This window comes from Cupressus sempervirens, chromosome 5 (genome assembly GCF_028749045.1).
Source record: "Cupressus sempervirens isolate cs-2001-9-10 chromosome 5, ASM2874904v1, whole genome shotgun sequence".
Lineage (NCBI taxonomy): Eukaryota > Viridiplantae > Streptophyta > Pinopsida > Cupressales > Cupressaceae > Cupressus > Cupressus sempervirens.
In genome coordinates, this window is record NC_143122.1 from 382,920,884 (window position 1) to 382,935,281 (window position 14,398).

The 14,398-nt window shown below is 34.8% G+C and overlaps 1 pseudogene across 1 annotated transcript in view; it reads right to left on the reverse strand.

Moving 5' to 3' along the window:
* LOC149556373 (tryptophan decarboxylase 2-like) overlaps positions 1–14,398 on the reverse strand; it is a 377,028-nt pseudogene that overhangs the window by 41,593 nt on the left and 321,037 nt on the right. The window lies entirely within an intron of this gene.

A 14,398-nucleotide genomic window follows, 5' to 3' on the forward strand; every position in this document is an offset into this window, starting at 1 on the left:
ATGATTTGGAAGGATGGGGGCCGTATGGTAAAGGTATGAGCAGTACAGAAATGTCAGGAAGCCACATAGATAGGTATCGGAATCCAAACAGAATACGCTCTTGTTCATACACAAACACAATAGGTCCTGATTAAAAAAACCACACAATAATAGAGATTTGAATGTGAGTGATAATTGCCAACAGATGGTGCTCCAATTTGCCAGATCTGAGCGAAGAGATGCATGCAACAACAAAATAGGGTGAGGGTTGGATCTCACCGAAACCACACGAGCCAAATAGGGAAGATCTTTCACTTCCGAAATGGCGAACAATCCCGAACTCCAACAAGAATTCGCAGTACAAAGAAAATATAATCCAAAGCCTACCTACAGACTTCCTACAAGCCATGTTTAAATACCCGTCGGGAAAACCCTTCCGAGGGTGTACAAAGATAGCCGACGGCGACACAAACTTTGGAAACAAAATAAAAATGGGTCCGAGATAAATTAAATCAATCAGCCCGTTACAAAGTTTAATTTATTATTTATTTTATAATGGGAACATTACATATAATGAAATCTACTATCAACACAATCATAAAATATACTTTTTCAATATAATAAGACAAGAGATTTATCAACTAATAATGTTATATAATATATTAATATAATCAATTTAATATATATTAATTAAATTTATAAAAGGATGATTACAATGAAATTAAACAATATACTATTCCAATAACATTATGAATATATCAAAGAATAATGAATGTTGAGGAAAGATATTTGACTAAACCATACTTTTATTCAAAAGGAAGAAAAACAACAAATCAATACAACTAATACCAACAATGTCTCAATCAGTCAAGAGCGAATAACATGGTATTATTCTATTAATATGGATATAGAAGATATGAAATAAAATAAGCTAAACGCAACAATGATTATTAATGAAGGGCATTGGCCATTAATTCATCTTTCCAATCAGTAATAAGATTTATTAGTATCGACAAACAATATTCAAAGGAAATAGAAATTAGAATGTATCTCTTGAGAAGCAAATGAAGAATGAACATGTATTTTAAAAATATAACCATTATGTGAGGATGAATACATAAGGAAATTAGAATTAATCATTCTAAGCAGGGAGGAATAGGGAACTTAGGAAGGAATACGCAACAACACCAAAATCAGAAAATCTATACGATCAAATAGGAATTCCATATCCATCGAAATAAAAAAAATAACAATAGATAGGGAAGAGATTTGAGTGATATCATGGAGTATTAAATAAATTCTATTTCCTATTGATGTTCACATTTGGGGGATACAATATCCGTCCACTATTCGACAGCTACTAGCAGCAATTGTAGTTATAAGACAACCCACTTTTAGAGGCAACTATAGCAAATTACAAATTGTCTTCAACATCCAAGCATTAAATATTACTTGCAAGTCACTATAGTAATGATCACAATAAAAAAAAATTTATAACTGATGCAATGAGACTCTCAAATAGAATGAAACATCTTAGTATAAATATATAATCACTCTAAGTATTTGTAGCCTACATTTGCAGATTTATTTCTATAACACATATCACATTGCACATAACATTTTGGAAATATCTAACTATACCATCTTAAATTAGAAGCACTTCAATGTAATGATGGTTTAGCACCCATTTAAGGCAGAGTCATCTTTTATTTGCATTTCTCCCCTTCTCTTCTTATTTCTTCTCATTTCTCCTAGGCACAATTAGGGTAGGACCTAATAGATTCTCCTTAGTATTCCTATTTCATGGAGTAAAACTCGACGTAGGATCTATCCACTTGGGTTCTCCCTTGCCTTCCACCAATCACTTGGAATCTATTTTCTACACCGAAACTAACTTTTATTGAAAAATTATACATGATTTCGAAAGACCGGGACCAGCTTTGAGACCCCAAGGGAATCCCAAGGGTTTTAGGGCTAGGTTAGCAATCTCTACTCAATCAAGGACTCAGTGTGTCCCTATTGGCTCAATTAGGGATGCAATGTGTCCCTACTTGGGACCTATTTTGGGTTCGTTTTTTAGGTCCCGAGTCCAGGTTAATCTCGGGTGCAAAATTTGAAGTACAGTCTGTCTATGGGAGAAAGCTTATTATGGCCTCTTTATAAGCCCATCCATTTGCCTCATTTTGCATCCATTAGTCAAGTATTCCGATTAAGCATTTATCATGCACTAGCACTCAAACCTTCAAGTCTTCAAGCATTCAAGTGTTCACGCATTCAAGTCATCTTCAAGTACATCCAAGGAGATCCTTTTGCAAGTCATTGGAGAGCAGATCTCATGCATTCATACTTCTTCTACATTCATTCTTCTTCCACATTCACATTCCTCTTGATCTAATTCAATTAGTAAAGAGAGCTCATTGCATTTGATTTGAGAAATCATACTATTGTAAGGTAAATTAGTACATTTACTTACATTTCCAGCATTTCAATTAATTCAATTTCAAGGTTAATTCCTAAACTAGGGTTTGACCAAGCCAAACCCCCCATAAGCAAAACAAAACCATTCTTCTTGCAGGTTGTGGATCCTAGAAGGGAAAATAGAGCACAAATTCGGAAACCCTTTTCACAGAACTTCGTAGACTCTAAATTGTTTCACGATCTGACATTGTTGAGTAGAGATGCATTTCATTCTTGTCATTTCAACCCTGTGTAATGTCCCCTATTAGGACTTACTTGATTTGCTCTTAAAATCCTCAATTAGGGTTTGGGATTACATTTGTTCATACTAAAAGAACTCCTATCCATAATTATTGAAGTGGAAATGAATGCTTTTGCATATCTTCCAATTAAAACGGGAGTCACCTTCCAAAGGACTTGACTTATATTTATTAAGTATTATATTCTTTCCTTAATAATAATTCCACTATTTCATTTCAATTATGATTATCGATTAGATCTCGATAATTGTTGTCTTTGTAATGTGTTTAATTATTGTAATCTCTTAATTACTAACATGCCCCTTCATATATATACCATTAGTTTGTGTTTGACCTTTTTATTTTAATCAATAAGATCAATCAGACTCTTCTTATTTCCAGACTTTAGTACTGCAATGTCTCTATTTGATAATAATGACAATATTGTAGTATCACCAAAAGATTATAAGGGTCAAGTCCTCAAATATGATTGCAACCAATATTATTATCTTTGATGGAATCATAACTTTCCTGTATCGATGATATCGATGCTTTCTTTGATTATTTAATTTCATTCTTTTCTATTGCTTTGCCGCCTCCATCATTTGTTGAATTCCTTTATGGTGAATTCCTCGTCCTAGTTTTGTCACCATTTGGATTCCCATTACTGCAGAAACAATCATCGCTGCTAACAGATAAAAATTATTGTCAAAGTCTGTAATCATTTCTTAATTTCATTGCACATTGCCCTCATGACCGGTGTCTAGTGATTCTTATTCAAATGCCTCTCTTACTAATATGATGACAATATTGCTTGTCATTTTCCATCGGTGTTCATGTTTTGAAAAAAATTTACTAACTCTCTATACTATACATTTCCCCATTTGTCTTCCTTGGCAATTAGCAGCTTCTTGTGTTGACATCTTCTGAGTTGTTGGCAGTCCGTGTAATGTTCCTCAATGAATCTCCGATGGTCTTTGTGATCTATCGGCTGTCACTGTGTTGTTTCCAGCATTGTGTGTATACTACACATGCTGATTGACAAAATATCAATCCTCCATTCCATTGTTATTTTTTTCTGAATACAAATTCTAATCCCTGAACTTCTCCTTTTTCTGCTATTTATATGGTGCTGATGTGTTTGGTTTTGTTGTGTGTAGTAAGCAATATCATTCCAATGACAGTGATCAATATATTTCTCTACTCCATGTACACTAATGTTCCTACATTTCCTTCTTTGAGTTATTGATGTATGGAATGTTTCTTATCCAATGCAATGATGTTCCCCCATGATATATTTGCTAAGGAATAAGTGTTCAAAGTTTAAGTTTCTCTGATCCCTTTATCGGCACTTGCCCGTCTCAGTGATCTAATGGATTCTGAATTGTTTCAATGTTTTCTTTTTTGCCGATTACTTCTCTGCGTATATTTTTGATATTCCTCTCTTTTATATTCTTCTCTTCCCTGAATAATCTGCTACTTGTTCTTATATTTTTTTCCTCCCATCGAATGTCTTAAAGACCAGCTATAAATAACTTTACATTGTGTGGTTGTGTCCCTTCAGACATGCATTTTGGTCATAACTCTAATTATATTTTAATATCATTATTTAGTAGTACTTATATTGAATTAAATGTATTATACAATATGATAAACATTAAGCTCTTCTAATATTAAATTCATTTTTCTTTTATTTAATATAATTATAATGTTATTTGTTTACAACTATGTATTATTTTATTATTTTTAATTATTTATTTAATCTTACTTATTATTCTTATTGGATCGTGCTCTAGAAAGGGGACATTACACCTTGCTTCTCCATTTCAACCTTGACAGACAACCGAACGATTTATGGGTTTTGTAGATCTCAAAGTTTTCAGTCCAATAAGCAAGATTCAACAGTTCCGAAGATCGTTTGATAGTCTGTTTTCAGGTTTGTATTTTGCAAGGTGAGTTTTCCTTCCTTCTCCATAGTAAATACACATTTCCATTTCCATACATTCAACTTTGCGTTGCACATCTACTTTCATCGCTACACTCCATAGCTCTAGCTACCTTAGGGTTTTAAACATTTGGCATTTTGTTTCCAACTCTATAACCATTAGATCTTTGTTTGCATTAGTGCTCCTTCATCATTGGGTTGGCACAAATCTTCTTAGATCTATTACCTTAAAGTTGAGATTGAAAGGATCAATCTCCTTAAATTTCCCTTAGAGGCCGAAATGTGAAGTAGTTGAGCCCTTATATGATTGCTTCACATTTCACCTTGTACACTAACCCAATCAGCGACTAAGGAGATAATAATCGGTTCCAATACAATTTCATGCATGTGTCTAATGACTCTAATCCCATATGTGGACGCCAAGAATTAGTTGATTCCAAATACATCATTATCAACATAATATTGTGATAGTTATGCCATCAAGCCATTACAGGGAAGAAGAATAATTGATATGTTAATTCATACCCAGCTATTAAACTAAGGAATGTAAGCACTAGTTATTATGGAGACTATACACCTGTAAATATTCAAGTTAGGAATCAGTATGAAAATCATGTAGAGGAATATGTGAGAGACTCTATCTCGTATGCAACACATAATATCTAATTAATCTCCTTAACTTCTTAACTTCCCTTCGAGGTACAAGGTTAATCAACCCCCAAAATGTGAAGTAGTTGAGCCCTTATATGATTGCTTCACATTTCACCTTGTACACTAACCCAATCAGCGACTAAGGAGATAATAATCGGTTCCAATACAATTTCATGCATGTGTCTATTCCCATATGTGGACGCCAAGAACTTATTTGATTCCAAATACATCATTATCAACATAATATTGTGATAGTTATGTCATCAAGCCATTACATGGAAGAAGAATAATTGATATGTTAATTTATACCCAGCTATTAAACTAAGGAATGTAAGCACTAGTTATTATGAAGACTATACACTTGTAAATAGTCAGGTTAGGAATTGGTATGAAAATCATGTAGACGAATATGTCAGAGACTTTACCTCATATGCAACACATAATATCTAATTAATGATCGTTATGTATACAATTACATTGGATGCTTACTCATTGGTGATAATATCATTTAAGGAATCATTACGTAGGAGTCACGTTGAAAAGTCTACAGTCACTAGAAATAGCTGCAATTGATACTAGTTATTACTCTTGTCATCCTTATCATACAAATTAACAATGAGATCAACAATCAAGATTTGTAGGAAATGGGTTAGTTGTTCCTTAATTCCAAGGAAATCTAGCAAGGGACATTACAAAAAGCAATAGGCAGTTCAAAGTAAGCACAATTGAATTCAAATACCTCTTCAGCAAATGAGTAAAACTCGCAACCAATTCAAGAAAATATTGTCACAAAACAGGTTGGGTTGGCACAAAGTCTCAAAATAACCTGCCTCTTTTATTGAATGCAAATCAGATTTACATCCAACCACAGTCTCAAAGTGCATAATACAAATTGAAAACATTTTCTTGTGTTGCCTAATGATGATTATTTACAATGAGCTCCCTCTTTTATATAGGAAAAGAGTGGAGGGAAAGGTGGAGAAAAAAAGGAAAAACCTTTTACCACCTTAATTTATTCCCTAACAAACTTCTAACTTTGACTTATTCAAAGTTGTGTGCCTAATGCACTTGCAACCTGATTATATGTTACAACATTGCATGTGATACCATTGTTGGGAATCTTAATGGGAAACAAGATACTAAGAAGGGGGGCGGACGAGGGGAGGCGTGAATCAGGATTTATAATACCTTTCTCTGCTAAAACATTTCACGCCTAATCCATCTCATATCTATAAACTTATACCATAAAACCATAAATATGTAATGCTGAAATGAAATCTATCTAAGCATAACATCCATGAAAATCATTAACACATAACATAATGATTTTGGTTACCCAGGAACACTTCAGTATGAATGTAAAACTAGGGTGGGGATGAAACCCACAAATCTTCACTATTGCAACAACAAAGTTAACCTACTAGGGTTACAATTTGATCATATCAGATGATCTACCATGTGAGGGGTCTGCTCCGTCAAAAGCATTTAACACTGTTAGGTCTTACCTTGTGAAAAGCTTTTACACTTACAATAAAGTAAGCACTCTATTAGGAGACTTGAAGTAGGTCTGTTAGAACCACTTTGTTAAGAGATTTGCCCTGACTCAATCTATTAGAATTAATTCAGTACCTGACCCTTCGGTTTTCTCTAAAAGCTGATTACAGATCTCCTCTCTCCAAAATCTGATCTCCTTATCTGATTGTCTATTCTGTCCTTCACTGCTCTGGTTGCACTATCTAAACTCCTTCGCTCTGTACTTAGCTTGTTCACTTTTTCACTTCGCTTCATATGACTCACACACACTCTCTATGCAATTTTTAGGTTAGGAATCCTTCTTAAATAGATAATCCTCGAAGGTTCTAGATTAGGATCAACGATATATATTTCATCCTTTTTGTCATTTTCCATTCTGATTTTCTGACTGGTAATTCTGTTTGCCTAGGGATCAATACCTTCTGACAAAATACTTAATTTCCTCCTTAATTATCTCTTTGATCCTTAAGTGTCGTATAGAGGTTGGCTAGAATGAATTACATAAGTGTTTGTGCAATTACAAACTCATATGTCAATAATGGTTTACTCAACACTTGAATGTTCTAATGCTCGGTCATAACTAACATTCATGTTGTCAATTGGCCTCCACATATTTTGTTCACTTGGCAATAACTGACTTTTTGCTTGCTTAGTCTCAACTGAATTACTAGGCTTGTATGCTTGCTCGGTCTCAACTAGGGTGCTCGGCAACCTTTGACTTGCTCACCATGTATTGATAGATAGACAAGTCCTTTCAGAGCTCGGCCTTCTCTAGATGGCTTGGTCGCAGTGATGACCGTCCAACTCTACCCTAGAAATGACTAAGTGTTAGACACTAATAGGAAACTCAGGCTTAGAGATCAACAACTACCACATGCAATTACATCTTGTTTTTTCATTACATGCAATATGTCGATTACAAATTACTACATGATGAAAATATTTGAAGTGTCTAACAAGACACAACATCTATTGCATCAACATTTTTGGTCTTCATGCTACTAAAGGAATGCTTTATGAATGATGTGCTTAGGTTGGTGGAAGCATCTCGGACCGGAATATGAATATGCATCCTTGATTGTTTCGTTGAGTGTTCATTGACCATTTTTCTCTTGAAAGCATTTTATGTTTGCAATCATTCTTTCACCTCCTTGTAGGCTCCATTATGTGATCATACTTGCGTTGTGTTGCTCTTTCTTCCTTGCATGCATAAAATCAGCTCTTTAAATGGGGGAAAAACTAAAAAACAAGGTTTTTTGGGAGCATTGCACACGGTGTATGGTTGGAAACATTTGAGACAGAGAATGGACAAATATTTGAGCTCAAAATGAGTGCTTAAATGGTGATAAAAGCCAAATATGGGTTTTCGGTATACATGGAAAATGTATAGATAATGGGAAGCATAACATCTACTTATGAATTCTTATGTTTTCATCGTAAGGAAACGTGCAAGCAACCACCAGCATGAGTTTTAAGTCACAAGGCAGCAATATAAAAAGCGCAAATGAAGTGCATACAAGCATAAAGGTAGGGTTTTCAGATGCAAAAGCATGTGGTAAATGAGCTCACTTTTCATGATTTTTTTTTTCAATAACAGAGTTTTTAATCCCGACTACATGTACAAGTAAGATAAAGTACTTGCACATGCAACTTGGAGAATTTAGACAGAAAATAGAAGCACATCATATACATTATACAAATCTGAAAATTGAAATGAAATGACTTGCATAAACAAAAGAACAAATATATACAACAAAGCCCTATGAAATTGGTAAAGAATCTGACCTTTTTTCATCATGAAAACCTCTTATGCAAAATCTGAAAATGAATCCAATGAGATTTTTGGATTTAAAAAGATTGCATGAATAAGAGTTAAATTGACTTCAAATCTTGACTCAATCCTTGCAAAATGACTGCATTCTTGAGTAAAACTTCGTACCTTTCCAAGTATAGGTAGTTGGAGATTAAAAATGCATAATAATAGCAACCATTTTGACCAAGCAATATGCAATGCATATCAAAAATGGTATCCAAGGCATCAAATGCAACTTGAAAAGAGTTGTAAACAGGCTGAAAAGGAATGTTATACCCTAGAACTGATGCAGGAGCATCTTGCATGAAAAATTATTGGGGGAAAAAAAAAAAAAAAATTTTTTTTTTTTTTTTGGAGAGAGAAAAGTGACGAAAATTAGAGGAGAAATAATAAAAAAATCAAAAAAGGGAAAAAGGAGAAAAGAAAGGAAAAGAGGATTTCTATTTTCGAGGTGCATAGGTGGCATAATAGAAAAAATAAAAAATAAATGGTTGTCATTCCATTTATCGAGGTGTGTAGGTGGAAATTCTAAAAGGTTTTGGATAAATCATGTATTTAATATTTGTTGGGTGCTTAGTTATATTTGGGTGGGAATTTAATATTTATTTAAAGGTAGTTGTATTTACCTTTTATCCCACATTGGTTGTGTTTGTAATGTCTTGGGTTAGAAGTGCCTATTTAAGCAAGGCTTATTATCATTTGTAATCAAGCTCAAGGGGGAAGCTTGAGGAGTAGAAGCTCAAGGTGAAAGTTTGAGAAGAAGGTAGAAGCTCGAGAAGTGGAAGCTCGAGAAGGAGAAGCTCGAGAAGTAGAAGCTTTGGAAGAAAAGCTTGGAAAGGTAAAAGTTGTGGAAGGTGAAGCTTGGAAAGCTTGGAAGGCTTCAAGGTGTGAAAGAGAAGGAGAAAGTGAAGAGTGAGTTTTCCTGAGTCTGTGGACAGAGCGCCGAATGTGAGGCAGTTTACACTTGGATCTTGGATAAGGTTGGAGAAGAGCTAGTGACTGCGGTTTAGAAACAAGGAGGTTGCTTGGTGGCTTGCGAGCACAAGTTGAGATCTCAGAGGTTTCTACCAGAGTGTGGATCTGGACTAGCTTGGGTTTGGATTGGATCTTGAGAGATCTTATAAAAATGTTATTGTAATTGCTATTGAATTTTCAGGTATAATAAAATTGTCTTCATATTGTTGCATTATTGGTTGTGAGTTGGTAAGGGTGGTGTGGCTCTTCATCAAGTGGTATCAGAGCGTACCTCTATCAGTGGTATCAGAGCGGGAGATCCTGAGTGTACAAGCAGATCGCCGAAGTGTGAGGCAGTTTGTACCAGGACCTTGGTTGGGCAAAGTTTATCAGAGCTGGTGGACTGCAAATCTGTTGTCCTAGACTTGTGATGTGGTTCCTGATTGTTCGTGCGAGGTGGCAGTTTGCGATCTGACTTGCAAACAATTTGGTTGTCACAAGGAGCGTAGGAAGGATTTGTTGCAGAGGGTTTACGAAGATCTTGGAAGATGGCTCCAAGAGGATTGAACCCTAAGATGATTGCTAAAATCCATGATATAGTGGAGAGGAATTTTTCTAAGATGTTTGCTCGATTGGATGCTAAAGCTAAGAAGGTCAAGGTGGAAGAGGATAGTTTTGCTAATCAGTTTGTGGAGCCTGATGTAGAACCTGTAGAGCAACTAGAGGTTGTTGATGAAGATATTCCTAATGTTGTTGATGTTGGGACAGAGGTTGGTTTTCATGATCAGTTGGTTGAGTCTAACATGGAGACTGTAGAGCATTTGGTCATGGATGATCTAGTTGATGTTGGTGGTGACTTGTATGTTACAGAACACTTGGTCGTGGATGATCTAGTTGTTGGAGGTGAGTTATGTATTGCAGAGCATCTTGTTGTGAGCAATGAGGTTGTTTGTTTTGAGAGTTTGGCATGTATTGATGGAGATCTACATGTTGGTGCTGATATGAAGTTTGTTGTTGTTGATGTGAATGAGGGTTTGTTGATGAAGAATTATGTTCAGTTTGTTCCTGAGAGTAAACATGTTGATTGGATGGTTGAGATTCTAGTGTTTGATAGAGTAATGCAGATGTGGAAGATTTGCATGGTGGTTTTGTTGTCCCCATTGAGGTGGAAGCCTTTGGTGAAGATGAAGATGGTGGTAGATCTTTCTTTTGGCGTCAAAGTGTGGGACACACTTTTCTATCTACCGGGGGAGTCTGATGCAGGAGCATCTTGCATGAAAAATTATTGGGGGAAAAAAAAAAAAAAGAATTTTTTTTTTTTTTTTTTGGACAGAGAAGTGACGAAAATTAGAGGAGAAATAATAAAAAAATTTAAAAAGGGAAAAAGGAGAAAAGAAAGGAAAAGAGGATTTCTATTTTCGAGGTGCATAGGTGGCATAATAGAAAAAATAAAAAATAAATGGTTGTCATTCCATTTATCGAGGTGTGTAGGTGGAAATTCTAAAAGGTTTTGGATAAATCATGTATTTAATATTTGTTGGGTGCTTAGTTATATTTGGGTGGGAATTTAATATTTATTTAAAGGTAGTTGTATTTACCTTTTATCCCACATTGGTTGTGTTTGTAATGTCTTGGGTTAGAAGTGCCTATTTAAGCAAGGCTTATTATCATTTGTAATCAAGCTCAAGGGGGAAGCTTGAGGACTAGAAGCTCAAGGTGAAAGTTTGAGAAGAAGGTGGAAGCTCGAGAAGTGGAAGCTCGAGAAGTAGAAGCTTTGGAAGAAAAGCTTGGAAAGGTGAAAGTTGTGGAAGGTGAAGCTTGGAAAGCTTGGAAGGCTTCAAGGTGTGAAAGAGAAGGAGAAAGTGAAGAGTGAGTTTTCCTGAGTCTGTGGACAGAGCGCCGAATGTGAGGCAGTTTACACTTGGATCTTGGATAAGGTTGGAGAAGAGCTAGTGACTGCGGTTTAGAAACAAGGAGGTTGCTTGGTGGCTTGCGAGCACAAGTTGAGATCTCAGAGGTTTCTACCAGAGTGTGGATCTGGACTAGCTTGGGTTTGGATTGGATTTTGAGAGATCTTATAAAAATGTTATTGTAATTGCTATTGAATTTTTAGGTATAATAAAATTGTCTTCATATTGTTGCATTATTGGTTGTGAGTTGGTAAGGGTGGTGTGGCTCTTCATCAAGTGGTATCAGAGCATACCTACATTAAGAACTTACCTTGAGACAACACTTTAAAGATTTGATGGAGAAATATGATCAAACATAAGGCACTTTTGTGCAAAAACGTGCCCTGAAGGGACTGTAAAATTTAATAAAATGTCTGCATATCTGCACTTTTGATGAGCTAAGAATGATCTTTGATGGATTTTGTGCAAAAACTACCCTATTGGAGGAAGAAACCTTTGAATTTTGGTGATAAATCTTGTGCTTCTTTTCTCCAAAAAACCGTTTTTTTCTGAAAATGCCCAAAATAAGGTTTTTACAACTCCAAAACATGTGTTTTTCACTTAGAAATTGCCATCAAAGGAGTTTTGATCAAAATGCATGTGATAGAGATTAATGATGGGTTTTTGCATGGCCAAAACACATGTTTTTGGGTTCAAAAATGTCACTTTATGAGTTTTGGCTATAAACACCTCTCTTTATAATTAAACACATGTTTTTTAGATCCAAAAGCATGTGCTTTTGGCAATGAATTCCCCACCATAATGAGTTTCTAGTGTTAATAAATGTAATGATGTGTTTTTTATAGTAAAAAAGTGCTTTTCACTTCAAAAACTCCACCATATGCATTAACATGTCCAAATGCCTCTATTGGAGAAGTATAGAGAAGTTTTTAAGATGCAAAAACACATGTAATTTTTAATACATATGCTTTTGGGTTCTAATTCCCCACCATGATGCATTTAAATCATAACTCAAGTCAAAAAACACCTTAATGGACTTTTAAAGTGCAATAACAGGTGCACTTGGGTTCGAATTCCCCACTTATAAGCATATAAGTGATATAAAAATGTTATTGCATATAAAAAGTCCTATATGTATTTAGGAATTATATTTAATTGGCAATGGGCTTTTATAAGGTGATTTGCATGTTGATGATATGCAATGACTAATAAAACCCCACCTATATCCATTTTAGATGTCTCGTGTAGTTATATTTAATAAATAACAATAGTTTTCAATACAATAACACGAAAATAGACTTTAAAAGGCTAATTTTCATAAAACATTAAAAATTATGGTCAAATCAACTCAGAATGAGCTGAAATTTTTAAATGGATGTTAAAATTCACTTCAAATATTTAGAAAAAAATCTTATTCCATGTAATTGTCAATAAAAAAAAACCCACTTTTCGAGGATTTTTAAACAAGATGTGTTGCCGACCTAAAAACCCCCACCTTTTCCTTTATAACTTGAGCTAGACAACTTTGTTTGAGGCCTAAGTTAGCTTGAAAAGAACAAGATTGTAAGGGCTATTATCATAAGGCAAAAACAAGACTCAAAAATATTTGCAATAAAAAGAAAAATGAAGAAAAGATGTGAAATATTACCAAATATCAAGCGTTCGCAGTCAAAGAATTATAACTCTTTCTTACAAACATGTGAGGATCTAACTTGATGGAAACATTCAAAAGAAATGCACAAATAAAGTTACGTAGAGCATAATTCAAGGATAAAGAATTGCCTTCATAACACTTTACCAATACATTAAACAAAGAAGATACACCTACGAATACATGAGAAAATTGTGGAGGCTTGCCACAATCTTATGAAGCCAAAATTGAGGACGACACATATAATAGCCTCTACTGAAAATTTTGTATTTATTTCTCCACGGTGATATTTCAAGGATTCCAACAATGTATTTTTGGTACTACAACAATTTGTCTTTTAATGCTGGAAACAACTTATACTGGGAAGTTTTGATATCTGCATTTACAGTTGCACGCAAGGGCTTCAGGGCCCCAACAACTAAAGACTTTAGTGGGCCGTTACTAGAGCAATCCGTGAAAAATACACAAGTGCTGGTTGATGATCAAAAAATATTATGGACAAAAGGATGCAACTTCTTATCTGATGGATGGACGAATGGACGAAAAAGAACTCAACTTATGTATGGATTCTAATGGTGCAATCCTATTCAAGTTTATAGATGCCCCAAATGAAATAAAAAACGTTGAGACTTTATGCAATTTGTTAGATGGGGTGATCCCAACAGTTGTGAGTTAACAATGTTGTCCAAATTATCATGGACAATGGAGATGCATATGTAACCGCAAGAAAAATGCTTATGGATAGACATCTTGAAATTACATTGAGTCCTCATGCTACACATTGCTTGGACTTAAGTTAGAGGACAATGGGAAGATTAGATGGGAAAAAAGGGTGCTTGGAGATGCTAAAAGTGTAGCCAAATTCATCTATACCATAATTGGGTCCTCTCATTGATGAGAAAGCACCTAGATCGAAAAGACATTGTGCAATCAAGAGTGGGACAATTTTCGGGCCAATTCCTCACATTGCAAAGCATACTTGGTGCCATTCCTCAACTTAACCAAATGTTTGTGCCTGATGCCTGATTGGAGTCTACATACTCCAAAAAACATAAGGTAGAGAGCATAGTAAGTATTTTTTTTATGATGGGTTTAACAAGAGTGGAGAAGATTTGATCAAGGCAAGTAACAACCACATCAATTTTATACAAGACATCTATTTTCTATTTTTAGGGATTAATTTTGAAATATTTAAAAGTAGTTCTCATTTTTTTAGGTGACAAAACCTTTGGTAAGGGTTCTTTGTATGGTGGATGAAGAGGTCAT